General features: G+C 44.9%; 1 pseudogene; it reads left to right on the top strand.

The window, feature by feature from the left end:
- The first annotated feature begins 251 nt into the window (after positions 1-251).
- On the top strand, positions 252-369 carry LOC126413572 (5S ribosomal RNA; annotated as a pseudogene).
- Positions 370-15,462: the final 15,093 nt, after the last annotated feature.

Here is a 15,462-nt window from a genome sequence, read left to right as displayed (position 1 = left end):
GTGGCCTTTAGAGATGAATCACATTTTATGCTCCATTGGACGAATAGCTGTTGGAGCGTGCAGCGTGAATCGTCTGATAGCAAACAGTCGTCGGAAGGACAGGTAATTTGGATATGACCAGTTGTAGCACAGGCAGATGTCGTCTTTACTAATATTAACTTTTCATCTAACACATTTTTACTCACCATACGTCGTTTTAGAGACGTTTAGTTGTCTCACGGTAAAACAAACACTCTTTATATAGATTTATTGGCAACGGCCTTGCCGCAGTGGATACACCGGTTCCCGTGAGATCACCGAAGTTAAGCGCTGTCGGGCGTGGCCGGCACTTGGATGGGTGACCATCCGGGCCTCCATGCGCTGTTGCCATTTTTCGGGGTGCAGTCAGCCTCGTGATGCTAACTGAGGAGCTACTCGACCGAACAATAGCGGCTTCGGTCAAAGAAAACCATCATAACGACCAGGAGAGCAGTGGGATAACCACATGCTCCTCCTATCCGCATCCTCACCTGAGGATGACATGGCGGTCGGATGGTACCGATGGGCCACTTGTGGCCTGAAGACAGAGTGCATTTTTTATATAGATTTATAAGGCACAATGGCTGACGCAATTGCATCCACCCTTAGAGACCGTGGCGACCCCTACATGCAGTTTGCTGTTCCTCGGCACGATGGCATCTACCAGCAGGTCAATGCAACGAGACACAAAGCTCGCAGTGTACGTGTGTGGTTCGAAGAGCACCAGGATGAGTTTACCGTATTTCAGAGGTCACCAAACTCACCAGATTCAATACCAGTAGAGAATCTCTGTGACCACCTCAATCAGGCTGTTCGCGTCATGGGTGCTCAACCGAGAAACTTAGCGCAGCTGACCAAGGCGCTGAAGTCGGCTTGCCTCCAGAACCTCACTGACTGTCTTCTTGCACGTGTTGCAGCCGTCCACACTGCAAAAAGTTGTTATTCAGACTTTTGGAAGGTGGTCACATTAATGTGACTGAACTGTGTATGGCTCGCCCGACCCGCACCTAAATTGCTGTTTTGTCCAAATTCTTAATACTCAGATCTGCTGCTCACTTAACAGAAGGGCTGCCTGCAGAAATGAACATCAGTTCAAAGTAGCATAAGACGCTCCAGTTTGGGACCGGTCGCAGCTAAGGTGACGACGGCTGTCACCTTATTACTTGTTGGAGGGCTGTAATATTATCGTCCATGGTGGATGGTGTGAAGGAGAATCCTGATCTGGGGCTGTGCCATGCACTGCACAGGGACATTCGCCGAAACAGACAAACATTTGTTAATGAATTACTACTTTGCCTATAATTCGGATACCTTCAGACATACTCGAACACCTACACTCAGACTTGTGCACGAAAGCATCACTTTGTGTGTTTGGCTTTAAACTGCACAGGGAAGCCAAAACATAACGACTGCACGCTTAATAGCTGCTTGGTCAACTTTTGGAATGCAATACAGTAGCGATTCTTCGTGACATGGATTCGACAAGTCCTCGGTGGGTTCCGGAAGCACGTAGCACCAGATATCTTCGGACGAAACGGACGAGTCACGAAATTCCCGTAAATTGCACACTGGTGATTTACAGACTTGTAGATAACGTCCCAGATGTCTTTCAGTGGGTTCAGATCGGGTGAATTTGATGGCCAAGACATCATCGTGAGTTCATTATCACCATCCTCGAAACTTTATAGCGCAAATTGGCTATCCTGCCGGAAGAGCTATCGCTGCCAGGGAAGGCGTCATGCATGAAGGTATGCAAATGTGGCGCAATAATGTAATGCCTTACAAGGGTACCTCAACTACTCGACTTCATCGATTTCGTACAAATTTATAGCGAATGCTCGGTTTGAACCGAAGTGAAATTGGAAAAAGTGGTAGTTCCAGACATTCAGAAAAAAATTGGCCAGGTACGATCAGGCCTTGTGCTGTCAGGGTTCTGTACAAACTTGAAGATGTGTATAGAAAGTATATATGTGGTGTCACCGCCAGACACCACACTTGCTAGGTGGTAGCCTTTAAATCGGCCGCGATCCATTAGTATACGCCGGACCCGCGTGTCGCCACTGTCAGTAATTGCAGACCGAGCGCCACCACACGGCAGAGCTAGAGAGACGTACTGGCACTCGCCCCAGTTGTACAGCCGACGTTCATAGCAATGGTTCACTGACAACTATGCTCTCATTTGCCGAGACGATAGTTAGCATAGCCTTCAGCTACAATTGCTACGACCTAGCAAGGCGCCATAATCCTTTGCTATATATATTGTGGTTATAACATGTATCATCAAGAGCGATGTTCTACAAATGTGGATTAAAGTTAAGTATTCCAGAAGCTACGTACTTTTCTTTATAGCATTCATTACGTATCCTGTTTCAGACCTCACGCCAGCCTGCGTGAATTTAAGCGCGTGCCTTTCGGCTTCCTCTCATTGTGTCTAGGCTGTCTTGTCTAGACACAACAATATACATCCTGGGATTCGAAAATCTCGACAATTTTTGCCTGTTATCAATTTAATGTTGGCAAGATGTCGGTCCTGGGAATTCCAATACTTCAGAGGACGTCTTAATTTTAAGTTTCAAGTCAGCTAACAATTGACGAAAGAAATATTTTTTACGTGAATATAATTATAAATTAAAAGTCTAGATTCTTCCAAATTTCATGATCCTACGCCAAGGGGACGTTTTACTGTAGGTTTTACTGAGCGACTTTGCGAGTATAAAAATTTGTGACATAAATGGCCGTATCTTTAACTTCAACTTGATACATCTATCTGTTCCTGAGAAAAAGGTCTTAACAGATGGACATTTATACAGACAGTCGAATAAGAAATGACAAAAAAACTCTTCGTGTGATGTAATTACAAACCAACAATCTAGGATTTTTCGTTTACTTGTACTTTAAACCTCGATTCTTGTCAAATTTCATGATTCTAGGTCAACGGCAAGTACCCTATAATTTTTGATGATAAAGTTTGTGAGTGTGAAGATATGTGACATAAATGGACATATATTCTGAATTCATTTACTTATAAGCTTGAGATTTTAACACCGCCAAGGAACCACACAGCAGCGCGGGATTAGCCGAGCAGTCTAAGGCGCTGTAGTCATGGAATGTGCGGCTGGTCCCGGCGGAGGTTTGAGTCCTCCCTCGGGCATGGGTATATGTGTTTGTCCTTAGGATAATTTAGGTTAAGTAGTGTGTAAGCTTAGGGACTGATGACCTTAGCAGTTAAGTCCTTTAAGATTTCACACGCATTTGAACATTTTTTTGAACCACACACCTCAGTATGTGACAAAATGCAACTTGATGCGTCCGTCGCTTCCTAAGAAAAAACGGTCTTCACAGATGCACTGAGAGACACTCGGATAACAAACGCCAAAACGACAAAAACTTTCTTTTCGTCTGATATAATTACAAATTAACAGTTTTCGGAATTTTTTTCCTTTAGTTGTACCGTGAAACCTCGCTTCTTGCCAAATTTAATGTTTGTAGGTTCTGATGAGTGAATTTGCTAGTGTCAAAATATGTAACATAAATGACCGTATCTTCTGATTGTATCGACTTAGAAGGTTGAATCTGTTGCACTGCCAAGGGATCGCAAATCGTAGTATGTAGCATCAATTTCAACTTCATACCGCTATCCGTTCCCGAGAAAACGGGGTTTCCAACAGTCGGACAGACAGGCAGAGAGAAAGAGAGAGAGAGAGAGAGAGAGAGAGAGAGAGAGAGAGAGAACGAGGTGATCCTGTAAAGGTTCCGTTTTTACCTATTGAGAAACAGCATTTTTCGCGGGTCGGGCGAGGCATGCCCCTTTTTCGTGGATGTTGTTTCCAGATAGCGCATGGAGCGGCGGAAGGACTTCAGACATGTAATACATAGTTGTGGGGTCGAGTCCAAAGGTGGAAACATTTGTTCTCAGATTTTACGTTATTTATACTGCAAATCATCCGAAATAACGCTCAATGTACTGTATTTATCAATATGAAAATAAAAGGCATGAAAAGCAAAGGCAAAGGAAAATTTGAGATTTCAAATAAATTTGCAGGGACGTACTCTAAGGCTTACACTAGAGCTTTGTATATAAAAATAAATTCTTTTGTTATTTTACATTTCATGATTTACACGTGATGAGGTGATGTTTATCGTAAAAACAAGGGAATCTATTGTTCACGTGCAGCTGCCGGAATACGAAATTCTTTACTCTTTAATTAAATCCCTTCTTGAAAAGTTATTTGCAGAGCCCTCGTGGACGCTGTGAAGTACACTCCTTTCATGGAAATGCTGCTCAAAGGTCGTAATGAAACTAACGGAAAACGAAGTACTGCACCCTTTAATTACATACCGTACTTGGAAAGTTATTTGCACATACCTCGTGGGCGCTGTAAGTACATTCCTTTCTTTGAAATTATTTGTAATTACAAATTTTCCTTTGCCTTACCTTTCCATGTCTTTTACGACTGCTTTGAAGTTGGCCAATGACTTTGTAATTCCGTCAGAGGCAGCAGAGGACTTTCAGGAGCAGCTGAACGGAATTGACAGTCTCTTGAAGCGGGGATATAAGATGAACACCAACAAAAACAAGACAAGGTTAATGGAATGTAGGCGAATTAAATGAGGTGATGCTGAGGGAACTAGATTAGGAAATGATATTCTTAAAGCAGTAGATGAGTTTTGCTATTTGGGCAGCAAAACAACAAATGATGGCCGAAGTAAAGAGAATATAAAATGTAGACGGGCAATGGCAAAAAAATGTTTCAGAAAAAGAGAAATTTGGTAACATCGGATTAGCTTCAAGTGTTGAGAAGTGTTTTCTGGAATATATAGAATGTAGCCATGTATGGAATTGAAACATGGATAGCAAAGAGTTTAGACAAAAAGGGAGTAGAAGCTCTTGAAATGTGGTGCTACAGAAGAATGCTGAAGATTATATGGATAAATCATATAACTAATGGGAAGGTACTGAGCCGGCCGCGGTGGCCATGCGGTTCTAGGAGCTTCAGTCTGGAACCGCGCGACTGCTACGGTCGCAGGTTCGAATCCTGCTTCGGGCATGGATGGGTGTGATGTCCTTAGATTAGTTAGGTTTAATTAGTTTTAAGTTCTAGGGGACTAATGACCTGAGATGTTAAGTCCCATAGTGCTCAGAGCCATTTGAACCATTTTTTGAAGGTACTGAACAGAATTGGGGAGTAAAGAAATTTGTGGCACGACCTCAATAGGAGAAGGGATCAGTCGATAGGACACATTCTGAGATATCAAGGGATCACCAGCTGAGTACTGGAGGAAAGTGTGTGTGGGTAGGGAGGGGGGGGGGGGAAATCGTAGAGGGAGTCCAAGATATGACAGTAAGCAGCTTCAGAATGACATACGTTGCAGTAGTTATTCTCGGCTGCGCCAACGGTTCTCTCAAAATTACGCTAACGTAAATGGCTCATTACTCACTCGAACAGAACCAAAATCCTATTTGTTCTAAAATTCGATCATCTGGAGCTTCCCCTTCCGTCACTTCCATTTCCGGCTCAGCACCGCAGATACTTACAGTATAAATGTGGACGAAACTGGTGATGAGGACTAGGCACGGTCTCCTTGTCACGCTAGGTGAAAATTGAGAGGTGTATAGCGCGTGTGGCGCGGGACAGCGCAACACGCTTTTTTTGTAACTTCACATGTTCAAATGGGGCCGCACAATTTAGGAAGCGATGCGAAGGGGACGCGACACACGCCTGTGCCAGGCCGCGCGCCGTTGAGGTTGCGGCACAGTTTCTCGGTCCGCGCGCCACGCGAGCACTGCGAGAGGAAGGCAGTCTTTCCACATGCTCACTTTGGCATGGCGCGTCTGGCCAATGGAAGTATCGTCCATCCGAAAAATACAGCCTTCCAGTATACTGAGTAGGGATTCGGTTTTCGCTGTTTAAGCGGTCCACCTCTTTTCGTTAGCATATAATACACTACTGGCCATTAAAATTGCTACACCACGAAGATGTGCTACAGATGCGAAATTTAACCGACAGGAAGAAGATGCTGTGAAACGTAAATGATTAGCTTTTCAGAGCATTCACACTAGGTTGGCGTCGGTGGCGACACCTGCAACGTGCTGATATGAGGAAAGTTTCCAACCAATTTCTCATACACAAACAGCAGTTGACCGGCGTTGCCTGGTGAAACGTTGTTGTGATGCCACGTGTAAGGAGGAGAAATGCGTACCATCACGTTTCCGACTTTGATAAAGGTCGAATTGTAGCCTATCGCGATTGCGCTTTATCGTATCGCGACATTGCTGCTCGCGTTGGTCGAGATCTAATGACTGTCAGCTGAATATGGAATTAGTGGGTTCAGGAGGGCAATACGGAACGACGTGCTGGATCCCAACGGCCTCGTATCACTAGCAGTCGAGATGACAGGCATCTTATCCGCATGGCTGTAACGGATCGTGCAGCCACGTCTCGATCCCTGGGTCAAAAGTTGGGGACGTTTGCGAGACAACAACCATCAGCACGAACAGTTCGACGACGTTTGCAGCAGCAAGGACTATCAGATCGGAGACCATGGCTGCTTACTCTTGACGTTGCATCACAGACAGGAACGCCTGCGATGGTGTATTCGACGACGAACCTGGGTGCACGAATGGCAAAACGTCATTTTTTCGGATGAATCCAGGTTGTGTATACAGCATCATGATGGTCGCATCCGTGTTTTGCGACATCGCGGTGAACGCACATTGGAAGCGTGTATTCGTCATCGCCGTACCGGCGTATCACCCGGCGTGATGGAATATGGTGCCATTGGTTACACGTCTCGGTCGCCTCTTGATCGCATTGACGGCACTTTGAACAGTGGACGTTACATTTCAGATGTGTTACGTCCCGTAGCTCTACCCTTCCTTCGATCCCTATGAAACCCTACATTTCAGCAGGATAATGTACGACCGCATGTTGCAGGTCCTTTACGGATCTTCCTGGATACAGAAAATGTTCGACTGCTGCCCTGGCCAGCACATTCTCCAGATCTCTCACCAACTGAAAACGTCTGGTCAATGGTGGCCGAGCAACTGGCTCTTCACAATACACCAGTGACTACTCTCTTGCCGGCCGAAGTGGCCGTGCGGTTAAAGGCGCTGCAGTCTGGAACCGCAAGACCGCTACGGTCGCAGGTTCGAATCCTGCCTCGGGCATGGATGTTCGTGATGTCCTTAGGTTAGTTAGGTTTAACTAGTTCTAAGTTCTAGGGGACTAATAACCTCAGCAGTTGAGTCCCATAGTGCTCAGAGCCATTTGAACCATTTTTGACTACTCTTGATGAAATGTGGTATCGTGTTGAAGCTGCATGGGCAGCTGTACCTGTACACGCCATCCAAGCTCTGTTTGACTCAATGCCCAGGCGTATCAAGGCCGTTATTACGGCCAGAGATGGTTGTTCTGGGTACTGATTTCTCAGGACCTATGCACCCAAATTGCGTGAAAATGTAATCACATGTCAGTTCTAGCATAATATATTTGTCGAATGAATACCCGTTTATCATCTGCACTTCTTCTTGGTGTAGCAATTTTAATGGCCAGTAGTGTAGTTTTCAATTACATACATCTGTGCAGTTCTTTTGTTTTGTTTGTTTTTTTGTTAAGAACAATGGACAGTTCAATAAGTGGTGAGGCATCCCTCCGGAATGTTTTAAGTTCACAAGAAACGACAGACGATTCATAGCGAGCGTAGTGAATAAGGAAGTAAGGAATCTACGATGTTTTGCAAAAAGTCGAAAAAGCGTTAATTTCCTCAGGTAGGACCGCTTTGTACTTCTGGCAAAAAGTGTCCAAGACGTGAAGTACATAAGTTTCACTGTCATTACTTGGGTATGGATGTAATAAGAGACATTATACTGTGTACATGTGGACCTCACATTTGCAATGCAAGCTAGAAACAATCCAGAAGCCCTCACGATTAACGATGTTTTAATTGTCTCGCCGTGGCTGGAAAAAGCACTTCAGTTGTTGCCGAGGAAAAGCATTTCAGTTCTTGCTTAACGTTATCAGCATTAATAAACTAATTATACAATAGGCTACACAAATGAAAAAAAATGGTCGGTATTATTACAGAAGTATGAATGTCGTGAAAGAGGATGATGATTTGATATATTTAATTTGTTGAACTCTATTGCTGACAAAGGCAAATCTCCTTTCATGACAATGTTTTTCCAACGACGTGAATTCCTGCTCACAAGGCACACGAGGCTAGCTTCCGCGTTCCTGTCTTGAGCATTATTCTCAGATGCTGACAATACACTGACCATTGCGTTGTGCGACAGATCAATGGTTTATTTTTCTCAGTAACAACCATTATATTCGCGAATCACACGTTGCCAGTTTGGCAAGCTGTAGTTGAGTAACCAACATCTGGCATGTGCGTGTCATTCCGCCTGAAGGAACGATCGTCATTACTTTAATACTGCTCAGATCACGAAAAGGAAGAAAATCCTTTGGTAATTTTCCATTCCAGTCGTTAAGTGTTAAAAATACCATGGGTTATGGCAAGTTATTTTTGTGTGAATTGTTCCTCATTTGAAGAGGCATCACCATTTATAAGTAACGGCCACATTTCTCTTGTTGACAGGTTTAATTGTATTTCCTTTGCTAAAACACAGTATAATTTGCACCAACTCATCTTACGGCAGCTATTGCGACAGAATTCTGGAACACAGTACCTCATTAAACAAGTAACTGGCAACCAGAGAGCTCAGTAACTTACAAAGAACCTCAGTGTGTCGGTTTGCAATAACACAAGAGAAAAAATTTCATGTTTAGTTTCGTACTAGGAAACTCTTGTTTCACTGGCTGTCGATAACTCATAAAAATTACAGTCACTGGAGTGAAAAAATGAAAAAGGTATAACTATTGATATACCGCCATAGATAAGAAAGTGTTGCGTGTTTAGGAATTGGCAAAATACCCTTCACCTTATGTGCTATCATTCGCCAAAATCACGTTTCGATGTCTCGAGCGGTTTAGGCGATATGAGGGATGTTGTGAATATTTCATTCTCGCGGGCGTGAAATCGGGAGTGAGCGCGCTACGTAAGGTTAATTTTCTCGAGATCGGAAGCAGATAGAGACCTCCTCCCAGGTCTAAAGAAAAATTCAACATGTTAGCTCAATTTCATACGAAGCAACATATGGAGTAATACGCACAAAACGCAAAATCATAGGGACCTCTGTTTTTCATTGCAAACTTTTCGATTTTTGCGTAGCGTCTTACTGAAATGTGTATATCACAATAAGGATGACCATTAGCGAGAGCCGGCCAGTGTGGCCGAGCGGTTCTAGGCGCTTCAGTCTGGAACCGCGCGACCGCTACGGTCGCAGGTTCGAATCCTGCCTCGGGCATGGATGTGTGTGATGTCCTTAGGTTAGTTAGGTTTAAGTAGTTCTAAGTCCTAGGGGACTGATGACCTCAGATGTTAAGTCCCATAGTGCTCAGAGCCATTTGAACCATTAGCGAGATGATGGGCACTTCGCCATGAAGCTGGCATTATAACGCTACAAGGAAGACAAAAATAAAATATTTTTACTGATTAGTTTCTGTAAAATCGTTTGTGAAAGATCACAGAGTGCGTGCGCTTCGTTTTTGGCAGCGCAGAGCGTCGCCAACCGGCGCGTGCAAAGTATGTTTACGCGTCTCAATATGCGTTGGACCAACGCGATATGTGGGGAACGCGCGCGTCGCGCTGCAGTGTGCACGTCACACGTGCTGTATGCGTCTCAATTTGTGGTTAGCGTTGATTACTATCGCTGATTCTATGGAAGCTACAGTGAATGCCCCTCATAGGATAAAACTACCCCAACGGCCTTCGTGCGTCGACCGAGGCATGCTTCGAACAGCTGTTCGCCTAGGTGATGGGGTATCTGAACACGACTATCGCCTTGACGTAACGAGAAACGTCATTTATCCCATCAGAAGACATGTTTCTGTTCACCCACTGAACAACTGTGATGATCCCGTGTGCAATGCAATCAAAATTGACGTTGCCGTCGACTCTACAAGGGAACATGTAGGAGTCATGTGCTGTGGAGCCCCATGTCCAACAATGTGTACTTAACAATGTGTCCCGAAACACTTATTGTTGCTCATGCTTTACACAGCAGCAAAGTCTCCGACATCCACAATCTGCGGTGAGATACGAGATTCTAAAAGCTCAAGAAATGAATTAAAATTTATGAGTTGGCTCTGACTTGACCCCATTCTCCTTGCTTATAAGGCAGTTATGCTAGTCATTACACCACTACAGCATAATAGCTAACTTACCTGCACGGATTACTCTAGACATTTGCCCTCCATAACACAAACTTTATTTCAGATCTTCAGCTTATTTTCTTGTTATTTTCAGTTTCAGCTTCTCAGCTTTATCGTAGATACAGATGAGACTCAAATGTATCAAAGAAAATTTAATTCTATCAGATCTGTTATCCGAAGCCTACTCGTGGTTTCACCTTCCTGCAACCACCTTCCGTAATTGGTCATGACAGGTAGTACGCGTACAGCCGACCAGCTTTGCCATTTCCAAGATGTTCGTTCCCAGGCACTGGGATGTAGCAATCTGCTCTTTGTCAAGACATTTATGTCTGCAGATTTTCCCATCAGCGGCCCGTGTCGTTGCTAGAATGATTTCCCATTTATGTCTGCTGTGGTTTACATACAAGATAGTTACAATTAAACTCTCACTACTTGAGCCAATTCAGAAGGAAAACTACACACATCAAAAAAAGTTTTGCATCATCTCGGTTCCGAGAGTTCCAGAACCTGTACAGAAACTTGGAATAGAGATCAACATAAACATCATTTCCGCCCTTCTTATTGCTCATGAAAACCACACACCGCATGTCGTACCACCATACAGCGAGACCTTCAGAGTTGGTGGTCCAGATTGCTGTACACACCGGTACCTCTAATATCCAGTAGCACGTCCTCTTGCATTGATGCATGCCTGTATTCGTCGTGGCATACTATCCAAAAGTTCATCAAGGCACTGTTGGTCCAGTTTGTCCCACTCCTCAACAGTGATTCCGTGTAGGTCCCTCTGAGTGGTTGGTGGGTCACGTCGTCCATAAACAGCCCTTTTCAATCTATCCCGGGCATGTTCGATAGGGTTCATGTCTGGAGAACCTGCTAGCCACTCTAGTCGAACGGCGTCGTTATCCTGTTGGAAGTTGGGTTGTTTTGGGTTGTTTGGGGAAAGAGACCAAACAATGAGGTCATTGGCCTCATCGGATTAGGGAAGGATGGGGAAGGAAGTCGGTCGCGCCCTTTCAAAGGAACCATCCCAGCATTTGCCTGGAGCGATGAAGGGAAATTACAGAAAATCTAAATCAGGATGGCAGGACGCGGGATTGAACCTGAAGGAAGTCATTCACAAGCTGTACACGATGAGGGCGCGAATTGTCGTCCATGAAGATGAATGCCTCGTCAGTATGCTGGTTGCACTATCGGTCGGAGGATGACATTCACGTATCGTACAGCCGTCACGGCGCCTTCCATGGCCACCAGCGGCGTACGTCGGCCGCACATAATGCCACCCCAAAACAGCAGGGAACCTCCACTTTTTTTTTTCTTAAGTGTGAAGGAGGAAGTACAAACATGTTCCGGGAAAATCAGGAATACAGAAATACAAGTCGCTGAGGAATGAAATAAACAGGAAGTGCAGGGAAGCTAAGACGAAATGGCTGCAGGAAAAATGTGAAGACATCGAAAAAGATATGATTGTCGGAAGGACAGACTCAGCATACAGGAAATTCAAAACAACCTTTGGTGACATTAAAAGCAACGGTGGTTACATTAAGAGTGCAACGGGAATTCCACTGTTAAATGCAGAGGAGAGAGCAGATAGGTGGAAAGAATACATTGAAAGCCTCTATGAGGGTGAAGATTTGTCTGATGTGATAGAAGAAGAAACAGGAGTCGCTTTAGAAGAGATAGGGGATCCAGTATTAGAATCGGAATTTAAAAGAGCTTTGGAGGACTTACGGTCAAATAAGGCAGAAGGGATAGATAACATTCCATCAGAATTTCTAAAATCATTGGGGGAAGTGGCAACAAAACGACTATTCACGTTGGTGTGTAGAATACATGAGTCTGGCGATATACCATCTGACTTTCGGAAAAGCGTCATCCACACAATTCCGAAGACGGCAAGAGCTGACAAGTGCGAGAATTATCGCACAATCAGCTTAACAGCTCATGCATCGAAGCTGCTTACAAGAATAATATACAGAAGAATGGAAAAGAAAATTGAGAATGCGCTAGGTGAAGATCAGTTTGGCTTTAGGAAAAGTAAAGGGACGAGAGAGGCAATTCTGAAGTTACGGCTAATAATGGAAGCAAGGCTAAAGAAAAATCAAGACACTTTCATAGGATTTGTCGCCCTGAAAAAGCGTTCGACAATATAAAATGGTGCAAGCTGTTAGAGATTCTGAAAAAAGTAGGGGTAAGCTATAGGGAGAGACGGGTCATATACAATATGTACAACAACCAAGAGGGAATAATAAGAGTGGACGATCAAGAACTAAGTGCTCGTGTTAAGAAGGGTGTAAGACAAGGCTGTAGCCTTTCGCCCCTACTCTTCAATCTGTACATCGAGGAAGCAATGATGGAAATAAAAGAAAGGTTCAAGAGTGGAATTAAAATACAAGGTGAAATGATATCAATGATACGATTCGCGGATGACACTGCTATCCTGAGTGAAAGTGAAGAAGAATTAAATGATCTGCTGAACGGAATGAACAGTCTAATGAGTACACAGTATGGTTTGAGAGTAAATCGGAGAAAGACGAAGGTAATGAGAAGTAGTAGAAATGAGAACAGCGAGAAACTTAACATCAGGATTGATGGTCACGAAGTCAATGAAGTTAAGGAATTCTGCTACCTAGGCAGTAAAATAACCAATGACGGACGGAGCAAGGAGGACATCAAAAGCAGACTCGCTCTGGCAAAAAAGGCATTTCTGGCCAAGTGAAGTCTACTAATATCAAATACCGGCCTTAATTTGAGGAAGAAATTTCTGAGGATGTACGTCTGGAGTACAGCATTGTATGGTAGTGAAACATGGACTGTGGGAAAACCGGAACAGAAGAGAATCGAAGCATTTGAGATGTGGTGCTATAGACGAATGTTGAAAATTAGGTGGACTGATAAGGTAAGGAATGAGGAGGTTCTACGCAGAATCGGAGAGGAAAGGAATATGTGGAAAACACTGATAAGGAGAAGGGACAGGATGATAGGACATCTGTTAAGACATGAGGGAATGACTTCCATGGTACTAGAGGGAGCTGTAGAGGGCGAAACCTGTAGAGGAAGACAGAGATTGGAATACGTGAAGCAAATAATTGAGGACGTAGGTTGTAAGTGCTACTCTGAGATGAAGAGGTTAGCACATGAAAGGAATTCGTGGTGGGCCGCATCAAACCAGTCAGTAGACTGATGACAAAAAAAAAAAAAAAAAAAAGTGTGAAATCTTATGGGACTGCTAAGCTCATCAGTCCAGAAGCTTACACACTACTTCACCTAAATTATCCTAAGGACAAACACTCACACACCCATGCCCGAGGGAGGATTCGAACCTCCTCTGGGACCAGCCGCACAGTCCATGACTGCAGCGCCTAAGAACGCTCAGTTAATTCCGCGCGGCTTGCTGCACTCGCTGGACAGTGTGTGTAAGGCGTTCAGCTTGAATAGGTTGCCTCCAAACACGGCTCTGGCGATTGTCTGGTTGAAGGCATATGCGACACTCACCGATGAAGAGAACGTGATGCCAGTCCTGAGCGGTCCATTCGAAATTTTGTTGGGCCCATCTGTATTGCGCTGCATGCTGTTGTGGTTGCAACGATGGACCTCGCCACGGAAGTCGGGAGTGAATTTGCGCATCACGCAGTCTATTGCGCACAGTTTGAGTCGTAACACGACGTCGTGTGGCTGCACGAAAAGCATTATCCAACAAGGTGGCATTGCCGTCAGGGTTCCTCCGAGCCATTATCCGTAGGTAGCGGTCATCCACTGCAGTAGTAGCGCTTGGGCGGCCTGAGCGAGGCACGTCATCGACAGTTTCTGTCTCTCTGTCTCTCCTCCATGTCCGACCAACATCGCTTTGGTTCACTCCGAGACGCCTGGACACTTCCTTTGTTGAGAGCCCATCGTGGCACAGAGCAACAATGCGGACGCGATCGAACCGCGGTATTGAGCGTCTAGGCATGGTTGAACTACAGACAACACGAGCCGTGTACTTCCTTTGTGGTGGAACGACTGGAACTGATCGGCTGTCGGACCCCCTCCGACTATTAGGTGCTGCTGATGCATGGTTGTTTACATGTTTGGACGGGTTTAGTGACATCTCTGAACAGTCAAAGGAACTGTGTCTGTGATACAATATCCACAGTCAACGTCTACCTTCAGGAGTTCTGGGAACCGGAATGATTCAAAACTTTTCTGATAAGTGTATTTACCGTATGGGTACCCATGGGTACCTATCTTTATAGAAATGATGTAGAGACTGTGTGGTGCAGGATTTTCGATGTTAATGCTGTTAGTGTCATGATTTGCTGTTTGGCGACAGTACTGATTCGGCGACTTAGGGATGAAATACAAGCATCAGTGTGCATTATGGTAGCAGTAAACTTAGAGCAAGGCGTTACTCGTTAAGCTGTTTTATCGAAACAACACAGGTCCGCTGCTCTTCGCCAGTGTCGACGCATTACAGGAATACAGAGAGGGTCTCTTTCCACACAGGGAATCAAGAGTATGATTCGGAAGCTCGAATTAACTGACGATTTTGGAACTGCTCCTGGGAGAGGCCGACGGCGAACTGCGCCACAAATTGTTGAAGAAGTTACTGTTGTCATGGCTGAGCAATGCGCGACAGTCGAACATTCCATGGTACACCGTTGTTTCGGGTAACAGTAGAGCAATCTGCAGCGCGGTTGCAGGCTGTCGTGGGTACAGATGGCCATCATACTGGGAAAGGTTTGTAACCTGGAACGTAAACATAGTAGACAATTAAATGATAATTAAATCCACACCCTAGCTGCAAATACGCGTTGATATAAATCATTGGGGACATGCTGAAAATGTGTGCCCCGAACGGGACTCGAACCCGGGATCTCCTGCTTACATGGTAGACGCTCTATCTTTCTGAGCCACAAGCGCACAGAGGATAGTGTGCCTGCTGGGACTAATCCCTCGCACGCTCCCCGTGAGCCGGCCCAAGTGGCCGAGCGGTTCTAGGCGCTACAGTCTGGAACCGCGCGACCGCTGCTGTCGCAGGTTCGAATCCTGCCTCGGGCATGGATGTGTGTGATGTCCGTAGGTTAGTTAGGTTTAAGTAGTTCTTTGTTCTAGGGGACCGATGACCTCAGAAGTTAAGTCCCATAGTGCTCAGAGCCATTTGAACCAACGCTCCCCGTGAGACCCACTTTCC

The sequence above is a fragment of the Schistocerca serialis genome, chromosome 7 (genome assembly GCF_023864345.2).
Source record: "Schistocerca serialis cubense isolate TAMUIC-IGC-003099 chromosome 7, iqSchSeri2.2, whole genome shotgun sequence".
Classification (NCBI taxonomy): Eukaryota; Metazoa; Arthropoda; class Insecta; order Orthoptera; family Acrididae; genus Schistocerca; species Schistocerca serialis.
Note: the sequence above shows the minus strand (reverse complement) of the source record. Positions and strands in the feature narration are given on the sequence as shown.